This window comes from Argiope bruennichi, chromosome 10 (genome assembly GCF_947563725.1).
Source record: "Argiope bruennichi chromosome 10, qqArgBrue1.1, whole genome shotgun sequence".
Taxonomy (NCBI): Eukaryota; Metazoa; Arthropoda; class Arachnida; order Araneae; family Araneidae; genus Argiope; species Argiope bruennichi.
This window is the reverse complement of record NC_079160.1, coordinates 107,268,410-107,288,469: the sequence shown is the minus strand read 5'-3', so window position 1 is coordinate 107,288,469 and position 20,060 is coordinate 107,268,410. Positions and strand designations below refer to the sequence as shown.

Genomic DNA, 20,060 nt, shown 5'->3' with positions numbered 1-20,060 from the left:
TTAAAAAATAAAATTTAATGAATAGATTATCGTGGCGTGTGCCTCATGGGTGTTAAGAGTGCATGTGGTTAGAGTTTTTTTTTTTTTTTAACTATTAAACAGTAAACACAGGGGAAAAGGAGATGGTAGAAAGACGCAGATGACTAAGATAAAGGATGGAAATGATAATTCCACATAAAACCGATGAAAGCGCCTCGTGTTTACTTGACACATTCTACAATCGAATAGAAAAAGAGAAACCCCCAAACCCCCCCGAGAGCATTTTTGACTTCTTCATCCAGTTGCAATCGGTCAGCTGACAAACGTTTTCGAGCATCGGTGGTTCAGTGGTAGAATGCTCGCCTGCCACGCGGGCGGCCCGGGTTCGATTCCCGGCCGATGCAAAGACCTTTCTCTTTTTATTCGTCTTCCCAAGAATATATTTCGTCTTGCAACACATTCAGTGAAAGAAAATCACAAAGCTACGAAATATTATTTTTCCCCAACTGAAGGAAATTAAAATAAGAATCTGTACTTGATTTCCGCTACCAATTGATCGAATGCAAAACAAACTAATAAAAGACACGATGGACACGATTTCCTTTCTTCTTTACATGCAACAATTAGTCGTCGACGGCCCATTAGCTCAGTTGGTTAGAGCGTCGTGCTAATAACGCGAAGGTCGTGGGTTCGATCCCCCCATGGGCCAGTATATTAAATTTTTTTTCCAAAATATTGAATATTTCACATATCGATGTATTTTATGAGCTTTCAATTAAAAGAAGAAAATAATTTCGTTTTCTAGTTTAAATAGGTCTTGGGTGCATGTTCTTTTTTAATATATTTGCAGCCCTTGCCTTTCATTCATCTCAGATTTTGAATATTTGAAATTTTTTGATATTTGAAATTTTGAATTGACAAAGTTTGTTCAATTGAATATTTTTGTCTTATTGTTTTCTGCTGTTGAAGTCACCGAATTGGCGTCATTATATCAATTCATTTATTTTTCTCATCGAATCTTTTATAATGAAATTTTTTATTAATGTAGAAATATACCTTTCTTTTGGAAGTATGTTTAAAAAGAAACAGCATACATGTTTTTTTTTCTTCCTTTCGTTGTTGAATCTGAAAATTAAGAATATTAATACGAAAACGGACAAGATTTCTCATGAAATAAAAACAAATAATAAAAGTACATATGTACCCACCAGGTTTCGAACCTGGGACCTTCCGCGTGTTAGGCGGATGTGATAACCACTACACCATGGGTACACGAGCCCGTTTGGATAGTTACGGCTTACCACAGAGCAGCTTACTTTCATCTCTTCTGATTATTAATACTTTATTGCTTCCTTCATTTTTAACATAGCTCAATTGTTTTACTTCAATAAACTTTTATTTAACCCTTAACTGGGAAGGTGCGGTCTACGAGACCGCATTTCATTTACAGTCAAATTAAATTTTCTAATGAATGTATTAGTATGAAAAACTGCCAATATATTTTGCATATATTTTTCTTGATATATAGATATGTTTTAGAAATTTTTCAAAATATATTATCATTGAAAAAAGTAAATGCGTTGGAACATATATTTTCTTCTCAAATTACATGTTACAATTAATAATATTCTTGAAAAATCATATTACTTTTTACTTTTTAAATCATATTTATTTTTACAGTATATGAAGGCATATAGAAGACAATATAATGTAAAATTCAACAATTATATGAAAAATAAAAAAAAATTGACAATGAGTAAAATTGGCCCTTTTTTTATCGGTTTGTGTGACTTTCATGGCCCGGTTTTCTAGGGCATTTTAAACATACAGGTTAAGAACTAGTATAAAAATCAACCTATAAATTCTATATATATATATATCACTTGGTATATTAATATATTTTATAAATTTTTCAAAATACATTATCACTAGTAAAATTAATTATGTTTGAACATACATATCAAAATCAATTGAATGCGAACTTTCATCGAAAAACTTTTTTTTTATAATTATCCTTATCACTAAAATCATTTTATGCTTCATTTAAAAGTGTCTGGAACACTGCTTCATAATAGGATCAGTAAACTGGATGATATTTCGGGGCCGAAGTTTTAGCGCCATCTGCTAAGCTTTGTTTAGCACTGGGACATTAACAGGGAGATGCGGTCTTAGAGACCGCGCTCGAAGAGATAACTGAATTATTTTAAAAAGCATCTGCTGAAATCGGTTGAAAAAATGCACGTGTATTGAAGGTCACAAAGGAGGAAGCTACAGGGTCAATCCATTCAATTGAGCTAAAAGTAGAATAGGGGTGACAGAAAATCCTTCGCTAGCGGTCTCACAGACCACACGCCTCCCAGTTAAAGGTTAAAACGAATTGTGCTTTTTCTTTAAAATTTAGAATTATTTAAAGAGGTGGTATGCATGAGTCAAAAGAGAAATTCATCGTTTTTTTTCAAGCAGGTTAAAAAATTACGGTGACAGTAGTAAGGAAAGGGGTATCATAGAAACACATATTTGATACAGTACATAGAAATATCAAACGAAAGTCAGGAAATCCCTCAACTCGTTTTATAGCATTCTTTCATCTTGCAGAAATCACGATCGGATTGATAATCCATATTCTGCCATAGTAAAAAAATTAACATTCGCCCAACGTGGGGCTCGAACCCACGACCCCGAGAATAAGAGTTTCGTGCTCTACCGACTGAGCTAGCCGGGCGACGTGAGACAACCCCACCCGAAAGAAGAAATGGTGTGTCCAATTATTTCGCCAGCTTTTGACGTGAGTGACGATAAGTAATTGTCTTCATTATTGACTTTACTTTTAAGAAGATATAGCATTAATGACAGTGGTAGTCCGGCTCTTTCATTGAAACGCAGAAAACAAATCAATGGAAATTGTTATTTTGAGGAAAACAATCAAAAAAAATCTTTTAACTATTTGAAAAGAAAATGGTTGAAGAAATATGCTTCGCACTTTCACCTACAAAAAGAAGTTTCTTATCAGAAACAATTTAGGCCTCCTATCACATTCGCAGCTGATAAACGCTTTTAGCGAAAACATCGATGTGTCAGGATGGCCGAGCGGTCTAAGGCGCCAGACTCAAGAGGTATCTTGCTCTGTTGCAGAGTGTTGAGGGTTCTGGTCCACGAATGTGGGCTTGGGTTCGAATCCCACTTCTGACAGCGCTTATTTTGCACTCTCGTTGTTTTTTATGCGGAAATAAAGGTCCATTAACTCGATGACAGTGAAAAATTACTAAGTTAAATTTGCATTTTGAGTAACTTTTAATTTAATTTGCTGCGATGGATAGTGTCGCCAACGGTGTAATGTATGACATTTCCATTCCATTCATCATCACTCGTTTAACAGAAGTAGCAATATTATTTTGAAAACTACTATTATCATGTGAGAATATTGTTTTGATACTATTTTCGCTTGAGGTTTTTGGAGCCTAAAAATGTGAAGGCAACAAATTGTTGAAGCCTCAAAATGTGAAGGCAACAAATTGGCTATTTATCTTCCCCTTTTCTCTCTCTCTCTCTCTCTCTTTTTTTTTTTTTTTTTTTTTTTTTTGGAGTTGGCTTTGACATTATAGCTTTTGAAATATCTATCGTCTGTATATATATATATATATAATTTTTTTTTTTTTTTAACTTTCACATTCAATTTTTCTAGCTGGGAAACAAAGTTTTGGAGCTCGACTGATATTGAGATGAAAAAAACACATCGTTTTTTGGAATATAGACGCGTGCGTAATCTGATAGTCTTATGATTGTTTCAAACCGGTTTAAACTGGTTCATGACTTAAATTAATTAAGACAATTCGTAAGAATTCAGAGATTGTAGAATTTGGAAATTAAGTTGTAACTTTCGTTGGCGAAAAATCGCCAAATGTGACAACCTTCTGCATAACTTTCTAATAACCCTATTTTAATTAGTTGAAATTATCTCTGAAACAACAATCTTTATCTATTAAACAAACAATATTTTAAGTTGCTTGGTTTATTTTTAAAAAACGTTGCTCTAGTTAGTCAATAACACTGTGATTTTCAAGGGAAATACTACAATTGCAGAAGATAGATAATGCAGTAAGATAAATAATGGAAAAACTATACTGTGAAAGATGACTCTAAAATAAAACTACATTAGCAGACGATAGATATTTCAAAAGCTATAATGTCAAAGCCAACTCCAAAAAAAAAAAAAAAAAAAAAAAAAAAAAGAGAGAGAGAGAGAGAAAAGGGGAAGATAAATAGCCAGTTTGTTGCCTTCACATTTTGAGGCTTCAACAATTTGTTGCCTTCACATTTTTAGGCTCCAAAAACCTCAAGCGAAAATAGTATCAAAACAATATTCTCACATGATAATAGTAGTTTTCAAAATAATATTGCTACTTCTGTTAAACGAGTGATGATGAATGGAATGGAATGGAAATGTCATACATTACACCTTTGGCGACACTATCCATCGCAGCAAATTAAATTAAAAGTTACTAAAAATGCAAATTTAACTTAGTAATTTTTCACTGTCATCGAGTTAATGGACATTTATTTCCGCATAAAAAACAACGAGAGTGCAAAATAAGCGCTGTCAGAAGTGGGATTCGAACCCACGCCCACATTCGTGGACCAGAATGCTCAACACTCTGCAACAGAGCAAGATACCTCTTGAGTCTGGCGCCTTAGACCGCTCGGCCATCCTGACACGACAATGTTTGCGTTTAAAGCGTTTATCAGCTGCGAATGTGATAAGAGGCCTAAATTGTTTCTGATAAGAAACTTCTTTTTGTAGGTGAAAATGCGAAGCATATTTCGTCAACCATTTTCTTTTCAAATAGTTAAAAGATTTTTTTGATTGTTTTCTCAAAATAACGATTTCCATTGATTTGTTTTCTGCGTTTCAATGAAAGGGGCCGGACTACCACTGAGATGAATGCTATATTTTCTTAAAAGTAAAGTCAATATTGAAGACAATTACTTATCGACACTCACGTCAAAAGCTGGCGAAATAATTGGACACCATTTCTTCTTTTGGGTGGGGTTGTCTCACGTCGCCCGGCTAGCTCAGTCGGTAGAGCACGAGACTCTTAATCTGGGGGTCGTGGGTTCGAGCCCCACGTTGGGCGAATGTTAATGTTTTTACTGGGCAGAATATGGATTATCGATCAGATCGTGATTTCTTCACGCTGAAAAAATGCTATAAAACGAGTTGAGGGATTTCCTGACTTTCGTTCGTTATTTGATATTTCTATGCACTGTATCTAATATGATACACCTTTCCTTGCTACTGTTACCTTAATGTTTTAACCTGCTTGAAAAGAAACGACGAATTTCTCTTTTGACTCATTCATATCACCTCTTTAAACAATTCTAAATTTTGAAGAAAAAGCACGATCCGTTTTAAATAAGAGTTTATTGAAGTAAAACAATTGAGTTATGTTAAAAATGAAGGAATCAATTAAGTATTGATAATCAGAAGAGATGAAAGTAAGCAGCTCTGCCATAAGCCGTAGCTATCAAGACGGTCTCGTGTACCCATGGTGTAGTGGTTATCACATCCGCCTAACACGCGGAAGGTCCCAGGTTCGAAACCTGGTGGGTACATGTATGTTTTTACTATTTGTTTTTATTTCATGAGAAATCTTGTCCGTTTTCGTATTAATATTCTTAATATTCAGATTCAACAACGAAAGGAAGAGAAAAAACATGTATGCTGTTTTTTTTTAAACATACTTCCTAAAGAAAGATATATTTCGACATTAATAAAAAATTTCATTATAAAAGAGGCGATGAGAAAAATAAATGAATTGATTTAATGGCGCCAATTCGGTGACTTCAACAGCAGAAAACAATAAGGCAAAAATATTCAAATGAACAAACTTTGTCAATTCAAAATTTCAAATATAATTATCTGGGATGAATGAAGGTCAAGGGCTGCAAATACATTAAAAAAGAACATTCATCCATGACCTATTTAAACTAGAAAATGAAATTATTTTCTTCTTTTAATTGAAAGCTCATAAAATAATGTTAAGTATCCGACATTTTGAAAAAAGAATTCAATATACTGGCCCATGGGGGGATCGAACCCACGACCTTCGCGTTATTAGCACGACGCTCTAACCAACTGAGCTAATGGGCCGTCGACGACTAATTGTTGCATGTAAAGAAGAAAGGAAATCGTGTCCATCGTGTCTTTTATTAGTTTGTTTTGCATTCGATCAATTGGTAGCGGAAATCAAGTACAGATTCTTATTTTAATTTCCTTCAGTTGGGGAAAAATAATATTTCGTAGCTTTGTGATTTTCTTTCACTGAATGTGTTGCAAGACGAAATATATTCTTGGGAAGACGAATAAAAAGAGAAAGGTCTTTGCATCGGCCGGGAATCGAACCCGGGCCGCCCGCGTGGCAGGCGAGCATTCTACCACTGAACCACCGATGCTCGGAACCGTTCGTAAGCTGACCGATTGCAACTGGATGACGAAGTCAAAAATGCTCTGTTTTTTTTCTCTTTTTCTATTCGACTGAAGAATGTGTCAAGTAAACAGGAGGCGCTTTCATCGGTTTTATGTGGAATTATCATTTCCAACCTTTATTTTAGTCATCTGCGTCTTTCTGCCATCTCCTCTCCCACTCTATTTATAGTTTGATAGTTAAAAAAAAAGAACTAACCACATATACTCACAACAACCACAAGACCGAAGCCACGGTAATCTATTCATTAAATTTTATTTTTTAAATATATGAATACATATAAAAGCAATTTTCTAGAATAATTAAAATTTATATTTTTTGCTTTTATTATAATACAATTATATTTTACTTGTCACTGTTAAATAATGGAAATATTAAGTATATATTTTCAAACTGTAACGTTGGTTCGAAAACTAACTTTTAAAGTGAGAAATTTGTAGTACTTTTTGATTGAGCACATTAAGCAAATGTAAAGTCTTCAAGTGAAATAAAAGCCCTAAAAAGTTTTTAGTGTAAGTTTTGCGTTTTAGTAAGTTTTGTTCCCCGACTAAAAGAAATTTAAGAAAACCAAGGGTAAGAAAAAAAATGGAATTCTGACAGAATATTTTCTATTAAAAAATTCTAATTAATCAAATTCACTTATATATTTATTTTTAATTTTTATATCAAATTTCACATCTTAACGAATTTTTATATTTAATGTCAAAGTTGTTAATGCTTTCACGACCGCAAAAAAAAAAAAAAAAAAAAAGAGATTATTGCTATCTTAATTGGGGTTGTGACCCACTGTTGACCTTGAATTAAACCATTCTTTTCCAAGTGAATCGATTTGCATTTGAATATGTAACATCCTCCTCTTCTGCCGTAACAGGAATTTTTTAAATAATATTGCGGTTTTTTTCATATCATTCAATACCAAGCTGTCTATTCTTTGATAGTGGAAACCTAAACATAATGAGCTTTAACCTTCACTTAATTGGAAAAGCAGTGAGAAATATGTTTAGATTGTGGAATTTCCTCGATACTAATTTCACATTCCTAATCATAATTAATTTTGATTTCGATAATTACTATTAAAATTACTTCATTTAGATTATTGTTTTATGAGCTATCCAACAACAGCAACCCCCCCCCCCCCATTTTTTTAAATTTTGTTGTTCGAAAACTCGTGAAACTTGCATTTTTTGTTAACACTTTCCATACAAATAAGGAAAAATTCTATAAAAGTTATCTCCGTTTTGAACATTTCATTAAACTTTTGATGGAAAAAATTTCATGTGTTGAGAACTATTAGCTAATTTTGGCTTCTAGCGAACCTAGTCACATTATGATCCCATTTGGTTTATAATCTGGTCGATTTTGTTTCACATTTAGATACTCCTTTACTTTCTCGTATATATATAAGCAATATCTTCGGATCCTTCTCCTGAAGTTTTTTAACATCTATAGAATGAACTTGTGGTGAAAGCTTATAAGCCGGTCAACAGCTACGCTACCCGAGCAATTGCTTTTGTATCATAGTCATGTTACTGGACTGCGAACCACAAGGTCCCATGTTTTATTCTCACTCATACCAATCCGCCACATTGGTGACCTCGGCCGATGACCTTTCAACCTTCGTACATCTTTAGTGGTGCCATCTACCCGAAATCAAAGTCGTCAGACTCACTTGACGCAGCAAACACTCACCCACACACGCTCGCCATAACGCTTGGCGCTACTCAAATGGGTACAGGTGCATTAGAATCAGCAGCTAATACATCACCACTCAACACCCATATCGTTCGTCTCACCTCCGACTCTCTGGAGGGAGAGTCTGTGGTGAAAGCTTATAAGCCAGTTAACAATTACACTATCCGAATAGTTTCTTTTGTATCATGGTCATGTTACTGGACTGCGAACCACAATTTCCCAGGTTCTATCCTCGCTCCTACCAATCCGCTACAAACTCTTTTGGCATTAGGGGATAACGGTCTTTGTTGCCGAAAATCCCATTCTCATTCCTTTTCAATCAATCATTTCTCGTATATGTAGTATAAAAAAATATAATCCGCGAAAAATCCGAGCGAGATTTTGACGAATTTTTTCTTTAAGTTCGAAAAACACATTTTCGGAAAATGTCCGCCAGTCTTCCTGTGACAAAGATAACTCAAAAACGTTTTCAGTTAGACGAATGAAATTTGGTATACGGTGTTTATACCAAGCTTGCTGATTTCTATCAAATTTTGAATAAAATTTGTTCAGAGGAAGTCCTCTTGTTCAACTGTTCGAATACAAATTAATACGATAACTACAAATTGAAGACAGCTACATAGATAAGATTTCGTACTCAGATTTAATAGATTGTTCGCTCTCAGATACATAGATAAGATTTCGTACACTCTCACATACACACACATGCCTTTATTAGTGGAGATAGAAATAGTCATAAAAATTGACAGAACCGCATTCGTAATTGTACCCAATATTATTTAAACAGACGCTCGATAATTAATTTTGGTAATAATTGACTGTACGTAATGGAACGGATAGGATTCTGACTAATTATATTTGGAAAATTGCTAATATTGTTCTAATCTTTTTTTAATTCGTTGATTGTGTCTTTCTTTATACAAATTTGTTTATATGACAAATAAATATCTAACGCTTTTTAATCAACTTACCTAAGCGATCTTAGGTTTAAATTTAATCAGAAATCCATTATTATTGAGAATTAGAATGCACCAACCACAATTATTACTAAATTGAAAGAGGCATCTTGTCTTATAAATCTGTAAATGAATCATTTGGGAAGTGTTATTATTATAGTACAGTACAATACTGAATATTACAGCACAGCTAAAATTATTTTATCTCTCTTTTAATTTTAGAAGAAGAGTTTCCAGTTTTATTTGATGTTTAGCTCAGTTGAACAAAAATTGTGATTTGATCTACTCTTAATTCTCATGCCCCACATTTAATTAAATATCTTGTTACTTCCTCATATACCAAGTATACACAAAGAAAGTACTGCAATCGCTAAAAAATTCAAACTCGGAGGTTTTGATAAAATCGCCATTTTTCAATCTTTTTCCTGAATTCAGAGTTATGTCTATCTGTCTATGCACGCGAAAACTCAAAAACGCCTTGAACTAGACGGATAAAATTTAGTTAGTCACCTTTAAAGTAGATTTGTAGATTTCTATTTCTATATTTGTATATTTCTATATTCTTATCCGAAATCCATTCGCATAAAGTCTGTCTGTCTTGAGTATAAGTGTTTCCGCTAATATAAACTATACAGAGCTAGATGTATAAAAATTGGTACGCTGATATAGCGTCTAAACTATAGATTCTTATCAAATTTTAAATCAAGTCCATTCAAAAGTTGACCGTCTATTGCCTGTACTAAAAAAAAAAAAAAAAACAAAAAAAAAAACTTGTACTTATGTATGCAGATAAACGTGATAACTGAAAAATTCAAGGATTTAAATGAATGAAATATTTGATCTTGTGTCAAATTTTGAGTCCAATTGATCTAAAAAAAAATATAATCTAAAATGCACAGCGATTTAAAAAGTGTAGGAAAAAAAAGCGACCCGACTTCAGAGGGGGGGTGCGTGGTGGCCTGGTGGTAAGGTCTCAGCTTGTGAGCCGTAGGGTTTCAAGTTCGAGACCCCATTCCACCGAAGAACTGCCGTGTAAGGGGGTCTGTTGCACGAATAAATCCATCAGGGCCGAACGTCCCCCCGTTGGTGTGGTGTGGTGTGGAGAGGGAGGGTGCCAGCTTAGGTGTCGTTTTCGTCATCTGACCGAGGTTCAAAATTACGAGGTCCGTTCCAAGATAGCCATTGTGTTGATTTAAATGGGACGTTAATATAACTAAACTAAACCGGCTTGAGAGCTTTATATTGTATGAAGAAGCATAAAACTCTCAAATTCGATCCGAAAATAAAAAACTGAGCACTTCTAGCGTTCAAGGCGTACAAAAAGTCCACAATTTTATCTGCAAGCGAATAAGTTTTTACAAAGGAATATGTCGCGAATAAACTCTTGCTGGTTATTTATTAGGAATAAACGATTCCTTATCATATCGTTTTACTTATTAATATATATATTTAACAAAGCAAAAAAAAAATTTTTTTTTTTTTTAGATGGATTGCGGAATATTTTTGTGGTCGAAATTTGGTGAGGATTCTTTTAAAACTCTTGATGTAGAAGAAAGAAATAGTAAGAAGAATAGTGCATTATACTTGATGAAATGGTTTGAAATTATTCCAATGAAAGACTCAACGGAAAAAAAAAAAGCCGAAAGAATTTCCGTTAAGTCATTGTGAATTCTATGAATAAAGAATAATATATAACTGGGGTGCAATTCGTTTGTTCAAAAGAAGATGAAGTGTTATGAATCTAACCACATCTTTTATTTTATTATTATTGTATTTTATTGAATACTTTTATTTAGTTTGAATTGTTTGAAATTTGTGAAGATGGATTTTGTAATCGATTTTTCCCTCATTTTTTTGATGTGCTGAAATTTTGAAATTTTACATACATTTGTGAATGACTAATGATAAAACAATATACTAATATTTTCTGTAGTTAATTAACAGTTAATATATTTATGCAATTAAATTTTGATCCTTGAGAATGGTGCCACCTGCTGGTGAATTGCAGAAAAATAGATTTCAAGAATGCATAAAAAATTGAAGATGGACTAAATTAAAGATTAAAAAGTAGGAAACAATTAATTGTTTTTTAAAATCAACATTTTAGTTTATTAATAAAAAATGTTTTTAAAAATTGTTTTTATTAAATTTATTATAAATGGATTTAGGAGAAATAAAATCCGTTTATTCTTTTATGATAGGCGTAAAGTGATCCTCGCCTTTTCAAATGCTGAATATACTTACTGCCCATTGTACAATTCCTACTCTTGACAATAAGAACATTTATTTTCTTTTAGAAATAGTTACTTGTTTATTTTTTTCTTATTTCATACCTGATGGAATTTGAGCAACAAAAATATTACCTAGTGTTGCGAAAAAAAAAAAAAAAAAAATATCTAGTTTGACAGCTGAGCTTGAAGCTCTTCAATAGTGAAACTGGACTGGAATATAAAGTAAGTACAGAGCCATCTGGTAGTACAAAAAGGAACTATGCAAAAATAAATTTTGTTTCTAGGGGTGGGGGGTGGGAAACACGCACACACACATATAAATTATTTTTTCTGTGCAATAGACATATTTTTTCATTTCATTCATTTGTGAATTAAAGATTTATGCTACCACTATTACTATGAAATGCAGGAAATATTTGTACTAATTCACATAATTTTCTGTTTATTTTTTTAAAATTCGACATAGCTTTCAAAAAAACTTATGAACAAAACTTATTATAATCTGAAATTCCAATTAATTAAGCTGATTTAGTTCTAATTCAGATAAAAGGAAGAATTCAAATGTTTATTTAAAAAAAGAGTACAAAATAATATAAGTGTCGGATTATTCAATTCTAATGCTCATTTCATTTCTTTAAAAGCAAAGAAAAATTAAAAATACCAAATTCAATGCCAGGTGATTCAAAGAATAAGCTATCTGATTTAAACAATCTGCAGTTTTTGAAATGGAAATTATTTTAAAGGAAAGCATAATATTTTCGTTAAAATGAAATGCCTGAAAATAAACAGCTTGTATTTGGGAAATTAAAAAAAAAAAAGAAAAAAAAAATTAAAGGCTTTAAGAAGACAAAAAGTTTCTTTTACAACAAAACTTTTATCAGACGTTATTTATTTATTCATAAATAGCATCAGACAGAATTTAAAAGAAATAAACTTCGCGCTTTGAAAAAAAAAATTACAAAAAATCGTTTGGAGGTATTATTGTTTTGATTTTTGCACAAGCAATGCTCTGACAATTGGACAAAAGAGTTGAAATACAAAGGAATTAGGTTTTATCAAAAAAATTGACAGCAACACTTCATTTTACGCGCAAACAATGGCTAAATTGATTTCTCTTGTCGAACGTTTTAACTGGGTGACATAGGGGTGGGGCTTCTTTGAAAACAAATTACGAAACAATCTAAAGTTCCAATGGTTATTGTTCATCGTTTCTTTCCAAAATGTTTATCTATTTTTTTTAAAATTATTTTTGAAACTATAAATTTATTTGTGTTTAACCTTATGGAGATTGTGATTGTTTTCCAAACTAATTTTTATTTTATCATCTACCAAACAATTTTTTAAACTACAGATTCTATTAAACTTGTATTTTATTGAACTACAAACTGAATGTTTTTGCAATCAAGAAATTGAGCCTCGAAATTATGATGCATCATCAGCAAGATTCTTTTTTTAAAAATGCGTTTGTGTTTGTTTGTCTCTGTGTATGTGAACACAAAAATACAACATTCCAAATGAATGAAGTTTTACATTAAATTTATGTTCCAAAATTGTAGAATTATGACGAATTTAAACTAATTTGTAAATTGGGAGAAGTGTTTATCTACTTGATTGTGTTTGGGTAAACAATATAATTGTAAAATAAGGTGAATTAGATGACTGATGATGGCATGTGATCTTTGCGCCACAATTACAGAGCTTTTACAAATTTTGGGAAAAAATCTCTCAACAACAACAGATATTTTTTGCCGATTTTTTCTTTCTCTATATATTTTGAAGTTATATATACAGTTTCCTGATGATACTTCCAATTTTTTCCTCTTCTTCTATTTAGTTTATTTTTATTCATTCAGATCTCTATATATGAGATTTAAACTTATCACTGCAGTTTATGTTTTCAATGTATTCTGAACAAATTAAAAAATAATGAACAAAGTGTTAGGAGATTTTACAAATAAAAAATAATAAAACAAATACATTTTATGTGAAAATATTTTAAAATTTGAAACGATGAAATCTTCATTTTATAGAACGATGATTTTTTTCAAACATTTTTCTACGATATTTCGTTTAAATCATGCAAGTTTTTAGTACAATATTTTTATATTATCAAACAATTAAAAAATGATTTAAAATTGCATAAAATTTCTCATTATTTCAGCAAAGCTTCCTTCTTTCATTTTTGTACACTTTTATTTAATTTCATTTGTTTCATGTTGAGATCGAATTTGGCAATTTTTTTCCCATTCATTTCTTAATGTGTTAAGAGTTTTAAAATTTTGTACACTTATGCATTATTGACTATTTTCAATATTTAATTATCAGTTACTTAATTAATTAAAATTTTGATTTCATGCAAATAGAAAGAACTTTGAAAATTAAGATAAACATTTAAAGAATTATAAATTGAAGACTAAAAATTAGAAAATAAGTAAAATCAAATTATTTTATATTAAGTATAATCAAAATAATTTATAATAGGTAAAATCAAAGTAATTTATATTAAGTAAAATCAAAATAGTTAATAGGTAAAATCAAAACAATTTATAATTTTTAGTATAATATATTAATAAAAATGTGTTTTAAAAAGTTACTTTTCTTTTTCCTATGTATGATATCAAAAAAATGTTATGAATTCCAATAATTTTAATTTTTTAAATAAATAATTAAATTTCTTGATAATAAATATCACAAGATAATGTTGCCATTTTCTAAAAAAAAATATTACGAATTTTTAAAACATCCAGATGTGTAAAATAAACACTAAAAAGCAAATGAGTAAGGAAAAAAAAAGGGGAAAAAAAAAAGAATATAAGCCAAATCGAATTCAACATGGGGAACAGATGGCCCGAACAGAAGTTCTCGAGAGCGTGTTCAAGCATTTTTAAATCGTTAACTGCAACGGTAGTGATATTGTGCTTGATCGAATACAATAAACGCAGTTACAGGGTCGGTCATTTGCGGGTGGGGAGTTCTTTCCAGCAAAACGTGTACTCGCATTTCATCAGGATAAACATTACACAAAAAGAAAATTATGACTCATGAGGCGAGTTCATTGGCTTCCTCTGGAAATAAAGAAAAATTGGTTAAAACGAACGGTTAACGAAATCTGTATATTAAAAATCGATGCAGCGGTTGCTCGCGTGTTAAAAAGACGAGTTCCTTTAGAATTCTTTTAGAATTATTTCTTCTGAAATAAAACCAAACGATTTGGAAATTTGACAAAAAATTAGTTTGTTTTATCTGTAAAGTTAATCGATGATTAATTTAGAATATTTTATGCTGAAAACGATTTAAACACAATTCTCGGATAGTTATTGCCATTTTTTTTTTTGTAAAAAATATTATACCAATGATTTAAACCAGCTATTTATGTTTAAAGATTTAGAATCCACATTTCCCACACTATTTTATTTACATATTCTTTTAAATATTCTTGCTGAATTTGCTTTTTTTTAAAAGTATTTTTGGAATTTTTAATAATTAAAACTAAGACGTTTTTTTTCGTAACATACATATATTGATCTACTTTTAATAATTCTTTGTTCTTGTTGTTTCTTATTTTGGTTTCAATTTTTTTCAAAATTAATGTCTTTTTCAGGTTTTTGCAACCCATTTACAAGATGAGAATAAATAATTTTAGTGATTGAAATTCGAATTATGTTTAAACTTCAGAATGTTTTATACCATGTTATTTAAAAAAACTTAAAAAACAAAACAAAATGCATATTTTTATTTAATAAAAAGAAAGTTATTAAATTGGCTACAAGAATTTCTTTAAGATTAATAAATATTATTTTTCCATATATTAATAACAATAAGCCAGAATTAATATGAAATAGGTTTATTGAACTTATTTTGTACATACAACTTCTATCTCGAATAATTGTTTTCTTAAAAAAATAAGTTTTTAATTTGAATCAAAAAACAGTGTTATCTTTAACTTTTTATAGTTTTTGAAAAATTTGGGCAGTACTTTATCTAATCATATATTTCAAATTCTTTGATCTTTTCTGGTTTTATTTAGAAAATAAAAATTTAACCAGATTATTCACAAACGATTGTAAAGAAAAATAAAACAAAAGAACTCAGTTTAATTTTAACTGTCTTTTTCGTCTTAAATATATACGGAATAGTTAAAAAAGGCTGCAGCATGTAAAACACATGCTTTACTGCTACATGTTCTGACTCAATATATATTTTTTTAAAACTTTTTAGTTTAAAAGGTAATTGAACTTTTAATCCTGATTTCTGCGTCTCTTAATTCTCTCCGACCCAAATTGAGAGCAGAAATGCATAAGAAAGCAGATTATTTCGAAAATGTTTGTACAAGCATTAAAAAAAAAAAAAAAAAAAGGGGGGGAAAGAAAGCTGCATATTTTTATACGGTGAAACTAGTTCCTTTATTAAATGGAGAAGACTATTTTTGAAAACGATTCTTAATCTTCTCAATTTAAATGCAATTCAATGAAACAGAAATTTGTTAACCAAAAACAAAATTTAAAAAAAATGTTGAAAGTTAGAATTTAAAAATGCGTTTATTGAATAAAACGACATTTCGGTCTTATGAATTTAAATATATTCTGCACTTAGATAAAAAACAATATTAATTTGCAAGTCTTATTTTGAAAGTTACGTCGGTTGAGAATCGATAAAAGAAAGAAATTAAATAAAATATTTTTTGTATATTATTTTAGAAGTTGTAAGTTTGAGAATTAATTTCTTGTTTAAAGATCAAAATAATGTTGAATTATCAAAATATTTTAGAAAATTGCATTGTATTGATAATTAATAATAAAAAAGTCCAACTGAATAATCTGGAAGCATGGAATGACATTGAATTAAACTATTTTTGTAAAGGAATTTCAATCTTGCCGATTTATATGTTAACTCCATTACTTGAATCAAAATACTGTTTAACTGCAAATCCTTTTCAAAAAAATAATGTATTAGGGAAAAAAAAAACCCAATTGAGTATTGTTTGAAAGTTAATATCTGGAAATATAAAATCATGTTAAATAAAACTACTTTCGTATATATAATTTTTTTAATTCCTTTAATTTTTTTCTTAAATTTTGGTGATTTTCACATATTAATTATAACATTGTTCTCATTTTTTTAAAGATTATATTCTCTAAAAAAATGATTGTATGAATATTATTCTACTACGAATAGAAGTCATGGTGGATAAAGTTATTTTTACAAAATATTTTTAGTCTGTTCAATTAAATGTTATTATTATTTTTTTACGTAATTCAAATCAATATCAATTTTCACAAAGAATTCAAAGAATTATTTTTGCGAAAAATACTAATTATTATTAATTAAAATGCTTTTTTGTTGTGGATCAAAATAATTTTCAATTTGAAACGAATTTTAAAGAGTTACTTTTTAAATGTAGTCAGTAAGTTTGCATCTGGAAATGTAGATTTAAATTGTCTAAAACTGCTTCTGCAAACGATTTTCAGTCCTCTCGTTTTAAATACTTATTTCCTCTAATGTGTCAAAACAACGTTTAACAGCAAATCTACTTCACAGGATTACATCGTAATAATAGCAAACGTCTCTGAATGTTGTTCCAAAGCTAAGATGAGTCAGAGTGGGGGATTTGAAATTGAAATTGAAGAGGCCCAATCTCTGGAAATGGAACGGCAGCCGAGTAATCGGTGCTGGAGCCCTCCTAAAAAGTAACTTCCTTTTCAGGCACGCAGGAAAACATCTATTTACTCAATTGAGAGAGAAGACAGGATGCCAGACCCGCTCTCCCACGACAGTTTTGCTTGTTATTTTTTTTACAGCCGATAGGACAGACGATTTCTCACTAAACCACGTGTTCTTTCAAATAATCGTTTGATTGTCCCGCTCAAATGAATCCGGTCGGATGAAATCACTGTTCTGTTATTCTTTCTTTTTAATTTCACTCTTACAACGCCTAAACCGTTCTTTCCTTCTTTTTTTTTCTTTTCTTTTTTGGCGGGTACTAAAGAGGATGCTTAAAGGGGTTATAGAACCTTTACGATAGACACGTGCAGATCCAAACTTGGGTCTATTCTCTGAAAGAAAAAGATACCAAGTTTTATAAGATATACGAGAAAATTCTCTATTAAAAGAGTACAGATTAATGTTTGTCTTTTTCCAAAAATGCTTATTTTCTGGTATTATGTAATCTCAAATTTTTCATTAAATTAATGTATATATTGATGGTACATATACATTAAAGGCCTAAGTATTTTATTCGAAGTATGAAACATTTATTATTTCAAGCATTTTTTAGATATTCTGTGCAATGCTAAATCGCCAACGTACGATTCTTTCTTTTATGAAAAATAAAATTAAGTGCAAATTCGAAATAAAATTATTTCCTTTCTTGATGCAACAAGTTAATGTTTTATTTTGTTTTCTTTAATAAACCTGTTAGAATGGTCTCCCCCAAACTTTCTCGCATACTCTCTAATAAAAGTGTTGTCCCAAAGAACACCTTTCATAAATTTGGCGTAAGATAGTTACAAAATATTGACTTTTGGCATGAATTTCACATTTTTAATAAATTCATCGTGTCAAACTTGGCGAGTGTTTTGGTTTTGGTCCCTGTCATAAAGTTAATAATACCCGAAAATCGAATTTTTGTTTCAGACAAGTTTTTCTCAACCGAATGGAGCAAAGATTTGACGCAAAACTTTACTTGTAGTCACAAAATTTCATATCAAATTTGATATATTTAACACACTGCGTTTTTGAATTATCGCCCTCGCATATTTCTGAAAGTACAGACCGACAGACAACCAACCCGTAATTGGATTTGGCTCAAAATTTGACAAGCTATAGATGGTAAATCAATCTGTTTACCGAATTTTATCTACTTAGCGGTCTCCGTTTTGTAATTACCGTGTTAAGTTCCGCATACACATTCATGGTTTTGTATTTATGCAAGTCGTAATGCAATGATGAAAATCCAGGAGACATTTTACACTTTTATCTGCTGATCAATTCGGTTTAATTTTTGCTGAAAATCCATAATGCTGATTATAGGATTGCACTTCGAATTGGATATTCCAAGTTTATTCCATTTTTGAGTTATTATGTTCAAATGTATAAATAGATCGATCAATAGATGATCAACACTTTGATGGATTGTGTCAGACATTTGATATAGATATACAGTTCTAATAATAAAATCACATATCTAATTTATCTAACTCAAGGATTCAAATTCGTAAGCCAAAAAGAATACTGTTTTTTAAATATTTTTAACTTTTGAAGATATTTAAAACCCGGAAGAAATGCCTTCTTTCATTATCTTTCTTATTATTATCTAGTATTTTCTATTAAATGTTTTGTTCAATTTGGTATTTTCTACTAAATGTTTTGTTCAATTTGATTTTCAAGTGACCGCGACAAATCGTCATATCATGTAATAAATAAATAAATAATAATAATAAATTTAAAAAAACCCAGCCAAAAGCAGCCAAATTAAGAGCAACCATAGACACTTTCACATACAAACAAAATGCGAGTAATTCCACCGTGGCGTTGTTTTAATAACGTCGTAGTGGAATTAAGATGTACAAAATGCTTTTGTTTTTTAAGGAAATGAATAAATAATAACTGCGGTTATTTATTATAAATTTATCCAGTTTTTTTTATTGTAATTTAATATATAATGTTAAGAATATTTAACAAACGATAATATAATTTATATAATTCATCCAGTTTTTTTTATGGCTTAAAAAACAGCGAAAAGTAGCCAAATTAAGAGGAACCATACACACCTTCACACACAAACAAAATGCGAGAAATTCTAGCTAGGCGTCATTTTAATAACGGTCGCTGTGGAAATTAAGATGTACCATATGCTTTTGTTTTTAAGGAAATTAATAAATAATAATTGTGGTTAGTTATTATTTATTATAAATTTATCCAGAATTTTATTCTTTTAGTTCTGTTTCCGTGATATACATATTAAAAAAATAAACTTATAAAAACATATAATTTCACAAAATTATCAAAATAAATCATTAATATGTTGATTAAGTTAAAAATGTGCTGAAATTTGAAATTAAATTGGTTATTTTTTTTTAAAAAAAAAGAACAACAATTAATTCCTCGTCAGTTTTGCAATATTATGAAAGTCAATGCAACTTTCTTTTTTTTTGCACAGGAAATGAAGTTATATCTTTTCTTTTGCATTTTTCTCAAAAACTATGCGTCTGAATGATGTGGTTCTTTGTATTACTTTTATCTACTGAGGCGAGGATTTTCGTTCTGCATAATCGATCCGGAGATATCCGTACAATTTATACATCGATATGCATTATTTTTTGTACTACAGAAAGGACACTTTAAAATAAAAGCATATTAACTCATTTTCCCTTTACTTTTGCTTTGGTCACTTTTTATATTTTGTATACTGGTAATATAAATATATTGAATTTATATTTTCTAATTTATTTTTGTTATTTTAATTTATTTTTGTTTATATTTACATTTGGCAAGTAATTTTAAAGTTAATTTTAAAAGGATTAAATAATTCTTTTTTTTTTGATTAATCTATTGCTAAATACAGTTAAATTTCATCATGAAAAAATGAAATTAAAAATTGCAAACTGATAATTTCGTTGTAATATAATACTTTGGATTTTTTTATTGCAAGTTATCTTTACTTCTTTTAAAAGGGAAAAAAAAAAGTGGAAAGAAACCGCATTTATTTATAATTCAACATA

The 20,060-nt window shown here is 30.2% G+C and overlaps 10 non-coding genes across 10 annotated transcripts; 5 read left to right on the top strand and 5 right to left on the bottom strand.

The window, feature by feature from the left end:
• Window positions 1-312: 312 nt before the first annotated feature.
• On the top strand, window positions 313-383 carry Trnag-gcc (transfer RNA glycine (anticodon GCC)). The gene has a single exon. It is a non-coding gene; the product is annotated as a tRNA-Gly (tRNA).
• Window positions 384-614: 231 nt separating this feature from the next.
• Trnai-aau (transfer RNA isoleucine (anticodon AAU)) lies at window positions 615-688 on the top strand. Its single transcript has one exon. It is a non-coding gene; the product is annotated as a tRNA-Ile (tRNA).
• Window positions 689-1,178: 490 nt separating this feature from the next.
• Window positions 1,179-1,251, bottom strand: Trnav-aac (transfer RNA valine (anticodon AAC)). The gene has a single exon. It is a non-coding gene; the product is annotated as a tRNA-Val (tRNA).
• A 1,377-nt stretch (window positions 1,252-2,628) lies between these two features.
• Window positions 2,629-2,701, bottom strand: Trnak-cuu (transfer RNA lysine (anticodon CUU)). The gene has a single exon. It is a non-coding gene; the product is annotated as a tRNA-Lys (tRNA).
• A 351-nt stretch (window positions 2,702-3,052) lies between these two features.
• Trnal-caa (transfer RNA leucine (anticodon CAA)) lies at window positions 3,053-3,168 on the top strand. Its single transcript has 2 exons — window positions 3,053-3,090; window positions 3,123-3,168. It is a non-coding gene; the product is annotated as a tRNA-Leu (tRNA).
• A 1,406-nt stretch (window positions 3,169-4,574) lies between these two features.
• Window positions 4,575-4,690, bottom strand: Trnal-caa (transfer RNA leucine (anticodon CAA)). Its single transcript has 2 exons — window positions 4,653-4,690; window positions 4,575-4,620 (listed from the first exon to the last, which is right to left on the bottom strand). It is a non-coding gene; the product is annotated as a tRNA-Leu (tRNA).
• A 348-nt stretch (window positions 4,691-5,038) lies between these two features.
• On the top strand, window positions 5,039-5,111 carry Trnak-cuu (transfer RNA lysine (anticodon CUU)). Its single transcript has one exon. It is a non-coding gene; the product is annotated as a tRNA-Lys (tRNA).
• Window positions 5,112-5,516: 405 nt separating this feature from the next.
• On the top strand, window positions 5,517-5,589 carry Trnav-aac (transfer RNA valine (anticodon AAC)). Its single transcript has one exon. It is a non-coding gene; the product is annotated as a tRNA-Val (tRNA).
• Window positions 5,590-6,053: 464 nt separating this feature from the next.
• Trnai-aau (transfer RNA isoleucine (anticodon AAU)) lies at window positions 6,054-6,127 on the bottom strand. Its single transcript has one exon. It is a non-coding gene; the product is annotated as a tRNA-Ile (tRNA).
• A 231-nt stretch (window positions 6,128-6,358) lies between these two features.
• Window positions 6,359-6,429, bottom strand: Trnag-gcc (transfer RNA glycine (anticodon GCC)). Its single transcript has one exon. It is a non-coding gene; the product is annotated as a tRNA-Gly (tRNA).
• Window positions 6,430-20,060: the final 13,631 nt, after the last annotated feature.